This window comes from Hibiscus syriacus, unplaced genomic scaffold (assembly GCF_006381635.1).
Source record: "Hibiscus syriacus cultivar Baekdansim isolate YM2019G1 unplaced genomic scaffold, ASM638163v2 tig00111876_pilon, whole genome shotgun sequence".
Taxonomy (NCBI): domain Eukaryota; kingdom Viridiplantae; phylum Streptophyta; class Magnoliopsida; order Malvales; family Malvaceae; genus Hibiscus; species Hibiscus syriacus.
In genome coordinates this window covers 113,020-126,215 of record NW_024063207.1, presented here as the reverse complement: position 1 = coordinate 126,215, position 13,196 = coordinate 113,020, and positions in this window count along the sequence as shown.

The window sequence follows — 13,196 nt, the reverse complement described above, 5'->3', positions numbered from 1 at the left end:
ACAACGACTTACTCATGAACGTGGAGATTTTCAAGAAGAAATTAGAGGATTGGAATCGAGACACGTTTGACCATATCGGAAGGAAGAAAAACCAGATTTTAGCAAGGTTACGCGGCATTGATAAATCACTAAACAGATCTCATTCTGATTTCTTAGTTGATTTTGAAAAGGCAATTAAAGATAGAGTTGGAAGAGTTACTCAAACAGGAAGAATCGTTATGGTTCCAAAAGGCAAGGTGTGTTGGAAATAAAACGCTCACACAAACAACTTTTATTGAAACTCAAACAAATATTACAAGAGTACTCTCACTCGAAAACAAGAACTACAACTCACTCTTATAAGACTTTGCTTCTTCACTCACTTAGAAGCTCTTAATTTTTCTTGATGCTTAAAACTAAAATGGGAAGGGGTATTTATACTACTCAAGAACAATCCTACACCACACAAATAAACTAATTTAAACCATTACAAATTCAACAAATATCTAACTCTCACCTAACTAAATTGATGTAAGCAATGACATCATTAATTAAATGATGTAAGCAATGACATCTTTAATTAAATGATGTAAGTAATGACATCAATTTAGTTTGGGTTTGGGTTTAGGCTCCCATAATGGATCAAGTTTATGATCCAACACCCTCCCTTAAACTTGATCTCGTGACCCCTAGTAGGTTCCTTAATCTTAAGAAGTCTTCGCTGGTCAGTGGCTTGGTAAAAATATCAGCAACTTGATCTTGTGACTTCACATATTCAACTTCCACATCTTTTCTTGCAACACACTCCCTTATATAGTGGTAGCGAATATCAATGTGCTTGCTTCGATCATGGAATACTGGATTCTTCGCTAAGGCAATGGCTGACTTGTTGTCGACACAAACCTTGGTAGGCTCTTCTTGTATCAAACCAATCTCCTTCAATAGATTTCTAAGCCAAATTGCATGACAAACACATGAGGTAGCAGCAACATATTCCGCTTCACAAGTGGATAATGTGACAATCGGTTGTTTCTTTGACATCCATGTGAATGCAATATCTCCCATGAAAAATACGAATCCAGTAGTGCTCCTTCGATTATCTATGTCTCCACCCCAATCACTGTCGCTATATCCAACAAGCTTGTAATCATTAGAAACTGAATAGAACAAGCCAAAGTCAATTGTACCTTTCAGATAGCGAAGAATTCTCTTTGCGGCTTTAAAATGGGTGGTTGTTGGGGATTCCATGTAGCGACTAACCAATCCAACTGCGTGAAGAATATCGGGTCTCGTGCAAGTTAGATAGCGTAGACTTCCTACCAAACTTTTGAAGAATGTTGGATCTACACTTTCGCCTTCTTCATGTTTGGTCATCTTGATCCCGTATTCTGCCGGTGTGCTTATTGGCTTACAGTTCTCCATCTTGAACTTCTTCAGTATCTCCTTTGCATAGCTTTCCTGTGAAATGAAAATTCCATCATTTTGTTGCTTAACTTCAATGCCAAGGTAGTACGCCATGAGCCCCATGTCTGTCATCTCGAATTCTTTCATCATCACATCCTTGAATTCATTAAACATGCTTGGGTTGCTTCCAGTGAAGATCAAATCGTCCACGTAGAGGCACACGATCAAAATATCTTCATCTTTGATCTTGATATATAGAGCATGCTCGTAGGGACATTTGTTGAAGCCATTCTCTTGGAAGTACTTGTCGATTCGGCTATTCCATGCCCTTGGTGCTTGTTTTAGCCCGTAAAGAGCCTTCTTCAACTTCAACACCTTGTCTTCATGCCCTTTGACTTCATAGCCTGATGGTTGCTGAATGTAAAGTTCCTCTTCAAGAACTCCATTTAGGAAGGCAGACTTTACATCCATCTGTTGTATCTTCCACTTGTTTTGAGCTGCCAAAGAAATGATTAGTCTGATAGTCTCCAATCGAGCAACAGGAGCAAATACCTCATCATAGTCAATTCCAGCCTTTTGACTATAGCCTTTAGCAACTAGCCTCGCCTTGTGCCTTTCAATCTCTCCTTTGGCGTTTTGCTTTGTTTTGTACACCCATTTGACACCTATCGCCTTATGTCCCTTGGGAAGTGAGGTAAGTTCCCATGTGTCATTCTTCTCGATGGCCTTGATTTCTTCGTCCATCGCATCTCTCCATTTCTTTTCTTGTACCGCTTCTTGAAAGCTCACTGGTTCACAATCGGCAAACAGACAAAATAATGTAAGATTATCTTGTCGTTCAGTTACCTCATAGAGATCTCTAAGGCTTCTTGTTCGTTGCACAACTCTTTCACTTTGACTCCCACTTGACGATGATGAAGGTGATGAGTCTCCTTGAGTGGTTGATGTTGGTGAAGTGGGTGGAGTTGCAAGCTCTTGTTGAGATTCATCTAGTTGCTCCCTCATTGTCTGCTCATCTTCTTCAAACTGAGGAAAGAAATTGAAGTCATCTGTATGGGAGTTAAAATCCCATTCTCCTTCTTCGTTGAAGACCACATCTCGACTAATCACAAACTTCTTATTGTCTGGATTGTACAACTTGTAGCCCTTCGAATTAGCATCATAGCCGATGAAGATAAAACTCTCGCTTTTATCATCAAGCTTCGTTCTTCTCTCGTCTGGTACGTGAACATGGGCTATACTTCCAAAGGTTCTCAAGTGGGAAATGCCAGGCTTTCTTCCACTCCATGCCTCTTGCGGTGTCTTTCCCCATACACTTCTTGTTGGAGATCGATTTGACAAGTAGACTGCACACGATACTGCTTCCGCCCAAAATTCTTTGGGTAGTTTCTTGCTTTTGAGCATGCTTCGTGCCATGTCGAGGATTGTTCTATTCTTTCTTTCTGCCACACCATTTTGCTGGGGGGATCTAGGAACTGTCATTGGTCGACGAATTCCATTTGCTTCACAGAACTCTTGAAACTCCCTGGAAGTAAATTCTCCACCTCGATCGGATCTCATGGCTTTGATCTTTCTACCGCTTTCTCTCTCCACTGCTGCTTTGAACTTCTTGAATACTTCAAAAACTTCTGACTTCTGTTTCAAGAAATATACCCAAGTTTTTCTTGAAAAATCATCAATGAAGAGAAGAAAATAGTTATTGTTACCGAGAGAACTTGGCTTGATCGGTCCACACACATCGGTATGGATGAGCTCAAGTGGCTTCTTAGCTCTTGTCTCTGACTCCTTTGGAAAGCTTTTCCTGAATTGTTTCCCGACTAGACACCCTTCACAGAGTTGGTCAGGTTGGTTGATGTGAGGTAGTCCTTTCACCATCTCCTTCTTAGATAATAGCTCTAGACCTCCAAAATTGAGATGCCCAAATCGAAGATGCCAAAGCCATGATGCATCTTTGTAGCAAGCTTTCAGGCACTTTGCAACATCATTTTGTATGTTGATCAAGAACATTCTATTCTTTGACATCAGCACTTTAGCAATGAAGTTATTCTTATCATCTTTTATAGAAAGATTATAATTATTCATATGAATATCATAACCTTTCTCTACCAGTTGCCCTAAACTTAAAATGTTACTTTTCATATTGGGCACATAGTAGACATTTGAAATAAATTGATGTCTCCCATCTTTCAAACGGATAAGAATGTTACCTCTCCCTTTCACTGCTATTGTGGAATCATCTCCAAATGAAACATTTCCACTTACTGACTCGTCTAGCTCCACAAACATGTCTTTCCTTCCACACATGTGATTGCTTGCACCACTGTCAAGATACCAGGAATTTGCTTGGCCACCATCAGTTTCCTTTCGTGCTAGAAGAAGAGTTTCTTTGCCATCTGTCTTTTCCTCCACGTAATTGGCCTTCTCCTCAATTTTGTTGTTGGGAGCTCTACATTCTGAAGCATAATGCCCAAATTTTTGACAATTATAACATCGAATTTGAGATTTGTCATACTTTGAGTTTGGATTAATTCTTCCACGGCCTCGTGTTGAGCTTTCTCCTTTCTCATAGTTGTTGTTGGAATTGTTATTGTTGTAATTCCAGCCTCGTCCACGACCTCGACTTCCACCTCGTCCATGGCCTCTACCTCTGCCTTGGCCACGTTGGTTTCTATCATTGCGTTGGCTCTCATGCATATCCTTGAGTTGCAGCTTGAGGAGTTGTTCAGTAAACTCATGCTTCTTTTTATGCTTCTCTTCGTATGCTTGCAATGATCCTTGGAGCTGTTCGATCTTCATTTCTTCCAAGTCTTTAGTTTCTTCAATCGTCACGACGATGTGCTCAAATTTGGGATCCAACGAACGGAGTATCTTCTCTATTATCCTCACATCGTCTAACTTTTCACCATTTCTTTTAATTGATTAGAAACAGCTACTACTCTTGAGAAATAATCTGAAATAGACTCAGATGCTTTCATGTTTAAGGATTCGAATTCACCTCTTAATGTTTGGAGACGAACCTTCTTCACTTGCTCGGATCCTTTGTAAGAGGTTTGCAGCTTCTCCCACGCTTCCTTGCTAGAGCTTGCACTTGAAATCTTTTCAAAACCATCATCATCTAATGCTTGATAGATGAGGTAGAGAGCCTTCTTGTCTCTCTTTCTTGAATCCTTCAAAGTTGTCTTTTGATCTGGTGTAAGAGTAGCAAAAACATCATCATCCGCAGGCTCATTATAGCCTTTCTCTATGATATCCCACACATCTTGTGATCCAAGAAGTGCCTTCATTTTGATACTCCAATTGTCGTAGTTGTTGTTGTTGAGTGTCGGAACTTGGAATGGTGCCATACCATTTGCCATATCTCTCAATATAATGAGATTTTGTAAAATCCGATTGCACGGATGAATCCGGAACGATGAAAAAAAAAAAACTTTGGAGGGACTTGGACACCTCGGTCAAGGGCTCCAACTCGGCTGAATCGGCTCAACTCGGTGAGTCAACTCGATTTTCTGGCAGCAGTCTTCCGGCGGTGCGTGGCGGTGCGTCAGAACTCAGATTGAGAAAATTCTGGCGGTGGCGTATTCCTCTCGTCGAGACCTTCGATCTTTCCAACTCTCTCTGATGCCACTTTGTTGGAAATAAAACGCTCACACAAACAACTTTTATTGAAACTCAAACAAATATTACAAGAGTACTCTCACTCGAAAACAAGAACTACAACTCACTCTTATAAGACTTTGCTTCTTCACTCACTTAGAAGCTCTTAATTTTTCTTGATGCTTAAAACTAAAATGGGAAGGGGTATTTATACTACTCAAGAACAATCCTACACCACACAAATAAACTAATTTAAACCATTACAAATTCAACAAATATCTAACTCTCACCTAACTAAATTGATGTAAGCAATGACATCATTAATTAAATGATGTAAGCAATGACATCTTTAATTAAATGATGTAAGTAATGACATCAATTTAGTTTGGGTTTGGGTTTAGGCTCCCATAATGGATCAAGTTTATGATCCAACAACGACTTACTCATGAACGTGGAGATTTTCAAGAAGAAATTAGAGGATTGGAATCGAGACACGTTTGACCATATCGGAAGGAAGAAAAACCAGATTTTAGCAAGGTTACGCGGCATTGATAAATCACTAAACAGATCTCATTCTGATTTCTTAGTTGATTTGAAAAGGCAATTAAAGATAGAGTTGGAAGAGTTACTCAAACAGGAAGAATCGTTATGGTTCCAAAAGGCAAGGTGCAAATGGATCCTAAAGGGCAACAAGAATACGAATACTTCCATGCTGCCACGATTCAAAGACGCGAAGAAACTCAATCTTAGCATTGAAAGACCAAACAGGAAAATGGTGCTTTGATCAGAATCTATTGAAAAAAATGGCGGTGGAATTTTATCAACTCTTGTTTAAAAGCTCCAACGCTAACTCTGCAGACTATGAAGTGAGAGGAGAATTTAATCAGCCGAATCAAGAAATAATTACAGAGATTCTCAAACCGATATCCGAGGAAGAAATACGTAAGGTCGTGTTCGAGATGAATCCATAGAAAGCTCCAGGAGCAGATGGTATTCGTGCGGGATTGTACCAGAAAAATTGGAAGTTTGTGGGGGGAAGCATATGCAAGTACGTGAAAAACTTATTTGACGGAACACCCATGGATGAAAACCTGAATCGAACAGTTTTGGTACTACTTCCAAAAGTGAATTCGCCAGAACATCTGAGTCAATTTCGGCCAATAAGCCTTTGCTCTGTGATTTACAAAGTGGTTACTAAAACATTAGCGAACAGACTGAAACCCTTCCTATCAAATTCGATATCAAACAATCAAAGTCAGTTTTATGCCTGGACAGGTATTCAAATCGCGGTCGCGGCCGTATTTTCGGTTGCGTTGGGTTTATCGCGGTCGCGGAAGTAACGGATGCTATCGCAGTCACTGCGGGTGTCGCAGACGTGAATTTTTTTAATTCGCAGAACTTATTACAAAATATAATAAATTATAATTATAATTATAAAAAATCAATTTTAATGATATTTAGAGTGTTTTTTAACACTTATGAACTTCTAAAAACTTTTATTAATACATGAGCATAATTTTTACCATCTTTAATTATTCTTATATTTATTTATAAATTTCTTAAAAATATTATACAAGAAACATAAAAATAAAATTAGAATTTATAAATATAAAACAATTCATTACTTCTATTATCAATAATATAATACAAAATATAATAAACATTTACTAACAGTGAAGAAAAGTAAGTTTATTGCATAAAATAATAAATAATAAAAATAATTTAAGTGTATAAAATTTAAATTCAACATTCAATCTCTTAAAATAAATCATAATCATTTAAAAAAATTAACCCATAAAATTATCTATTATAATTCACTTACCAAAAACAACATATTAAAATTTAAAATTCACAAACCCAACAAAAAACAAAACCTATAACATGTAACCCAAATCTTATTAATTTATTGGAATTTCTTTTGGTCCAAACCCAAAAAATTAAAAGTAAAAAATATTTAAATCTAAAACATAAATAAAATAAAAATTATTAAATCCCCAAGGCTCTTCTTCTTCTATCTCTGCGTGAGATAAGGGAGGTAGAGATACACAACAAATTCAAAAAATTGGACTCCCATGTTTATTTTTCGTTTGTGATTTTCATCAAAAAGCTTATTTTTTTTTCTTGTAGATGTGTTGTTGAAAGCTTCCACTGTTCTTTCTTTGTTAAAAAATCATCCATTGGAATTTGGAACATCCTGTTAGCATGTTTTCCCCTCTTTGTTGTCCAAAAAACAGGTATGAGTCTGGCCATTTTCCTTTTTTTTCCTTTATTCCAAGCTCTACTCTTCCCTTTAAAACCCAGAAAATATGTGGGTTTCAGTTGATTTGGTGTAACGGGGAATAGCAGTCCGCTACCACTGTGATCAGCTGTTACCTATTAAGTTGCGGCCATAATCGGCCACTATCGGTGTGATTCCGCTTCACACCGCTATTTTGGACAATAACAGTATCGGACAACGGCACTACCGTGAAATAGCGGCCGCTATCAGTTTGCGCTCCGCTATTTGAAACCCTGTGCCTATACAATATAACTATAACCTAGGAAATTGTCCTCTCCATGAGAAAAAAACAAGGAAAAAAAAAAGGATGGATGGTTATAAAAATTGATCTCGAAAAAGCCTATTATAGATTAAAATGGACATTTATTGAGACAACTTAAAAGACATCGGTCTCCCGGATGAGATGACGAGATTGTTTATACACTGCATTTCCTCGGTCACTACTCATATTTTATGGAATGGATCCATGATGGAAGCTTTCAAACTGACCAGAGGCATCAGACAAGGGGATCCGTTATCCCCATACTTATTTGTCATGTGCATGGAGAGACTTTCACACACATGCGATAAATATAGAAACAAATAAAGAAACATGGAAACCATTCAAAACTTCTAAAGGTCCTGAAATTTCACATCTATTTTATGCGGATGACATGATCTTATTTGCCGAAACATCGATGGATCAGCTGGAAGTGATCCGTGGAGTTCTTGAGAAATTTTGCAACACTTCAGGCCAAAAGGTTAGTATTGCAAAAACGAATATTCTTTTTTCAAAGAATGTGTCCGAAGCTTGCAAAAAAAAAAAAAAAATCAGCGACACGTTCGGATTTAAGGAAGTTCAAAACCTTGGAAGATATTTTGGAGTGTCATTGATCAATGGAAGATCCACACCAAGCGCCTACAATTATCTTAAACAAAGAGTTCGAAACAAGCTATCCAGATGGAAGGCAAACTATTTATCACTCGCAGGGAGAATAACTCTAGCAAAGGCATTTTTATCGACTATACCGTTCTATGCCATGCAATCAACTATGATTTCGAGAGGGGTATGCGACGAAATCGAAAGAATAATAAGAGGTTTTATCTGGGGAAACACAACAGGAAAAAATGGGATGCACCTGGTTAATTGGGAAAATCCTAACAAATCCGATCACGAGAGGAGGATTCGGATGAAAAAGCTAAAATCCCAAAACGAAGCGTTCATAATGAAAGTTGCCTTCCATCTTCTTAGGAACCATAACCAGCTATGGGTTCGATTCATTAAAGCAAAATACCGATGGGATGACGAATTACCTGGGTCACTGGAAAGAAGAAATTGTTCAAAGCTTTGGAAAGAAATTACCAAACTATGGGAAGAGGTTAGGAATAACGTGATATGGAATATCGAAAATGGCAAAAATGTTGATTTTTGGAAGGATACTTGGCTTAATGAAACAGGCCTTTATTCCATTACAGGATAACCACTAGAAATCAAGCAATCCAGGAATGTTCTGTTGCTTCAATGGGGGGCGAGAATGGCGGTTGGAGATGGGAGGCCTTTGAACACCTACTACCTCATGAAATCCTCCTTAGAATTGTTGCTACTAAGCCACCAAATATTGAGTTCAAAGATGACACAATCGGCTGGAGTGGAAACCCCAACAGAAAGCTTACGGTTAAATCTGCTTATGAGATTAGGGTAAGAGACGTGCTACTAGAGGAGGAACGAGTATGGTCGTCCATAGCCAAACACAGGGGTCTACCTCGTATTAAATCGTTCTCGTGGCTAGTAGGTCTTGGGGCTTTGGTAACCAACAGTGGGCGAGTGAGAAGGTATTTAGGCACAAATGCAAGGTGCATAATATGCAATAATGCATGGGAGGACATAAACCATATCCTGCGTAAATGCATCAATGCTAAAGAAATCTGGAAATCTCTGATCTAGAGGGAACTGCTTGACGAATTTCTCTCATTACACAGCAAAGATTGGATAATTTACAACATCGAGCAGAAGAAACAGTATGCAAAAGATGAAACAGATTGGGACCTCATGTTTGGAGCCATTTTATGGAACCTTTGGACGCATAGGAATGGAATAATTTTCGAACTAGAAAGCAACCAAAGGGAATCAGTTTTGGAAAGGAGTGAGCGACTAGTAGCGAACATAAACCAAGCGAAGGTTACAAAAAACAACAGCCAGCCAAGTACGACGACAACAACCCGTGAGAACTCTGGATGGAAAAAACCAACTGAAGGTTGGCTAATACTCAATACAGATGGCACCAGGAACCCGTCAACTGATATCACTTCATGCGGGGGAGTGGTAAGAAACGAAGAAGGTAGCTGGATACTCGGTTTCTCAAAATACATTGGATGCTGCACGATTTTGGAAGCGAAATTATGGGGTATATATGAAGGTTTAAACGAAGCTTGGAACATGGGAGGTAGAAAGGTGATACTTGAAGTAGATAACTTGGAGGCAAAGAATTTGCTTCAAAACAAATATGGAGACAGTAACATCACTTTTCACCATGCAGTACATTCGAAGCCAATTAAAAAGAGATTGGGAGGTGAAGATTGAGCACACCTTTCGTGAAGGAAATCGGATTGCCAACTGCATCGCACGAATGGCCAGAGTAAAAGATGCAAGACTCAAACTGCATACAACAATACCAGCTGGTGTCCTGGCGCTGCTCCAGGAGGAAGGAGGCAATTCGTTTATTTTAATTGGTTTATTTCTTAGTTTATAAAAAAAAAGTATCTATTTTTATGTTGATATGAGGACTTTTTTCTCCTAAATTAGGTAATTCCTAGTTTGAAACTTGAATGATTTCTTTAGCAAAATCGGCGGATTTAGTCTTATTGGGTATTTGTTCAATTAAATTGATTTTGTTTACCTATAATTTAATTAGTCAGTGATGCATGTGCGTAGGTTTGTTTTATACTTAATATAGTTTTTGAGGGAAAAATTGTGGGCCGTCTAATCTAACAAGGTATCCTCTTGTTTTGTTAGATTTGGGCTATATATATGCAAATATATTTACATATATTTGGCGAAAATGTTGATTCTTTTAATTCTATTAGAACAAAATAGAGGGGGGGGTTAGTTCCATTTTAATTGTCAATGACTTAGATTCAATACCATATAAAACATAGCAAACTAATAATTATCTATTTATAATGTACATAAAAGTATAAATTCGAAAAATTTTATGAACTAAAAATAATATATTTTATTGTACTATCTATTAGTTGACATAACGGGATAAGGTGTTAAATTATCTAAACAATGTCAAGTTGTTAACTATAAATATTATTATCAAAACGGTCTTTAAGTTCGATATTTTTTACTATTTTGAAAAATATGTACATATTTAGATTTCTTTGAAAATTCTCTTTTTTCAAAAAATAAAAACTTAAAGTTGCCATCGATCATTTAAAGCTAGGTATAAAATATTTATAATAATATTTAAAATAATTTACAACAATTTATATTAACATAATAATTTGTTATTATATTACTAATTATTATTGTGTGATAATATTAAAAATAATTGTAATTAAATATTAATTAACGTGATGGTATGAAAGGCCAAATCAATCAACTTGATCATTGTCGCAACTGGCCCCTCGGGAAAAGGCCGATGAGTTGCAACGATGGGGTTTTGAAGTGTTTTTGAAAAGAAATGTAAGGAGTTGTCACCAATATTTAAAATCGAAAATTTTGAGTACCAAGTTTGGGGTCTACGAAAACTAGAAAATAGGTTTAGGAGTCCACGTGGAGAATGGTTAGCACTCCCACAACACCCAAAAATTGGTACCTAGTTGATTACCCTATATTTAAAATCAAAAATTTTGAGTACGAAGTTTTATTTAATTCAAAAATATTATGGATGCCAAGTTGAAATGGGTGTTTATTTATTAAAGCCAATAATATTCACCCCTAGCATGAATATGGGAGATCAATTATTACGCTCAATAACTAGACATTGCCTCGAGATTTTTTTTAATGAAGGGATTTGAAAAGGATGTTGACCTACTTCGGGAATTACCAGTAGTCGTCCCCAGAGCATAATTGTGGGAATTATACCATTAATTCCTTAATAAGTCAACATTGCCTTGTGTTTGAAAAAGAAATGCAATCAATCAACAGGTTTAAGAACCTAATTATGCTATGTGAGTTTGTTTAAGGCTTTCCTAACTTAGAGTGTCAAATTATGAAAATTAAAGATCTTAAAGGACTAATCCTAAAGTGAGGTCTCTAATATTAATCGTAGATGATTTTAATTCCATTATAGAATCATATAAATAATTTGAGCAATCGAGCATTTTCATGAGAAAACTCAAATTGAATCATCCCTTATTTTTTAAGGACTAAGGTGAAAATGACATAGTTATCCTAATTCAGTTATGTAAATTGGTTAATCTAATCAATAGTCTAGGGACTAGAACGGTGATAGTCTAAAGTTAAGGGACTTAACCTATGATTTAAGGCTCTAGCTAACCCTAATTATTTAAATTAAAGTAAACCTAACTAAGAGTTAAGAGATTAAAGCTAAACTAAGGCTCTAGTAATTAATCTAATTAAAATTAACCAATTATGAAATCGAGTAATTGATTTGGGCAATCAGGCATCTTAATGCGAAAAACCAAATCGAATTGCTCCCTCTAAGTCTTAATCTAAAACCTAAAGCCCCGACTAAATTAAAAGAACCTTAATTTTAAGATTAATCCTTAAATCATAAAAACAAACATGCATTTAAACAAGCAAAAATGTGCTAAAACTATACAAAAATAATTGAGGCTAATTAATCAAAGGATTAAATTAAAAAATAGAATAGTTTAGGGACTAATTTCAAGTGAAATACACAAATCATAACCTAGTGGCTAAATTGCTATAAATGAAAATTAAACATGCAAGATTGGAATTTCGATGATCTAAATGTAAAAATGCCTAAAACATAGGGACTAAAGTATAATTATTCCAATTTTAAACCTAAAAATACTCTAACATTTAAAATTTGCACATTTATAAAATTAGACTGAAAATATTAAAATAAAATCGAAATGAACTAACCAGGTGACCAGAGTGCAAATTCACACGTAAAGTAGGGGATCTAAACATAAATAAACCATAAATTTAATTCAGAATAATTAATGAAACGTAAAAATGTAAAACTACATCCTAAGAACATGCATTTCTAAATAAAATGAAAAATAGATGACCATTTTATAAAAACACAGTAAAGAGGGAAGGATTTAATCGCAACTAACCCAGAAACTTGTGCTATATAAGATACCCCTTTTTTTGTTTCAAATCATTTTTAACCAAAAAATAGGGAAATTCTATCGTGCGACAGCGTTAATATACGGCTAAGGAAAGACGATACTGGTTTTGTTATTAGTTTTTTAACATTTCCGGAAAAAATTATCGGAAACATTATTATTTCTACCTAAAACATTAATGTTTTTAACATTTTCGGTAAAATGCCCAATAATAACAAAACCGGTAGAAAAAATAATGTTTTAGGTAGCACTTTACCAAACAAAGTAAAGCGCCCAATAATAACAAAACCGGTAGAAATAATAATATTTTTTACCGGTTTTGTTAAAAATAATAACAAAATCTGAAGCTCCTTTCCTGAGCCGTATATTAAGATTGTCGCACGTGAGTCTTTCCCCAAAAAAAAAAAAAAAATGCATTAAGCTCTCTCAACCCTCCCTTTCTTCAACCGGCCAAAAAACTCAAACCACCTTCATCGACCACCAGAGACGGTGGTCGGATATTCCCAAACTAGCCAAAACACCCCGAAATTTCCCGATCTACTCATCTAAACCTACGACCGAGTCTAAAACTAACCAAACTAAACTCTAGCCTCCCTTAAAACCTTCGACTCTTGGCCTCTCCGAACTCCGATCGCTTTCGTTAACAGTCGAACAAAGCAAACGAGCCCCCTAATAA